Here is a 1,164-nt window from a genome sequence, read left to right as displayed (position 1 = left end):
TATGGATATTTACACACACCATTTTTCAGGTATAAGAATGATATGCACTGCCAGTTTTAATCCAGAAAAAAAGTGTGCCCCAAGCATCAAAAGTCTGGGAAACACTGAAACAGAGTTTAACTTCGTGTCTGCAAACACTTCTAAGTAAGCAAGTTGTGACATAATTACTATACTTAGCACCCCCCTCTGAGATAAGAGCTGGGTATTGATATACGTCTCACAGATTCCTTGAAAAATGAACAAGAATGTTGATATCCATGATACACTTCAGGTTCCTGATTTACAACAGATATGCTGTCCTGTATAACACAAAGGAGGTGATACTAGTGATAGTGAGGGTGCTGAATGCACCAATAACTGATCTGTTTTAGATATAAGGAGCAACCCAAACCTTATTATTTTCTTTTGGGGTTTTTTTTAATTCATCATTCATTTTTCCACCTCTGCTGGAACACAGGGCACCAGTCCAGCACTGTCAGGTTTCATAGTTTCGTAGTTGGTAGGGTCGGAAGGGACCTGAGCAGATCATCAAGTCCAACCCCCTGCCATGGGCAGGAAAGAAAGCTGGGGTCAAATGACCCCGGCTTGGTGTCTATCTAGCCTCCTTTTAAAGACCTCCAGCTCCTAGCCGCCCTGACTGGGAAGTAGTGCCTCCTGATATCTATCCTGAATCTACTCTCTAACAACTTATGGCCATTATTTTTTGTTGTTCCCCCAAGCACTACTGGGAGTAGGGACTCTCCCATTGCCTGCTGGTCTTCTTTGGCCAGTTTATAGATGGCCACCAGATCCCCCCTCAGCCTTCTCTTGTGGAGGCTAAACAGGTTCAGGTCTCATAGACTCTCCTCGTAGGGCCTACCCTGCTGCCCCCTGATCATGCAAGTGGCCCTCCTCTGGACTCTCTCCATGTTGTCCACATCCCTCTTGAAGTGTGGCGCCCAGAACTGGATGCAGTACTCCAACTGCAGCCTGACCAATGTCATATAGAGGGGGAGGATCACCTCCTTGGACCTGCTCGTGATGCATCTGTGGATGCATGACAAGGTATGGTTAGCCTTCCTGACTGCATCCCCACGTTGGCAGCCCATGTTCATCTTGGAGTCTATAATGACTCCAAGATCCTTTTCTGCCTCTGTGCTGATGAGAAGGGAGTTCCCCAGCCTG

At 46.7% G+C, this 1,164-nt stretch overlaps 1 protein-coding gene across 3 annotated transcripts in view; it reads right to left on the bottom strand.

The window, feature by feature from the left end:
• LOC109302706 (lysine--tRNA ligase-like) overlaps window positions 1-1,164 on the bottom strand; it is a 63,746-nt gene that overhangs the window by 20,364 nt on the left and 42,218 nt on the right. The window lies entirely within an intron of this gene.

This window comes from Gavialis gangeticus, unplaced genomic scaffold (genome assembly GCF_001723915.1).
Source record: "Gavialis gangeticus isolate Ggan-Ray unplaced genomic scaffold, GavGan_comp1, whole genome shotgun sequence".
NCBI lineage: Eukaryota > Metazoa > Chordata > Crocodylia > Gavialidae > Gavialis > Gavialis gangeticus.
This window is presented reverse-complemented; position numbering and strand designations above follow the sequence as displayed.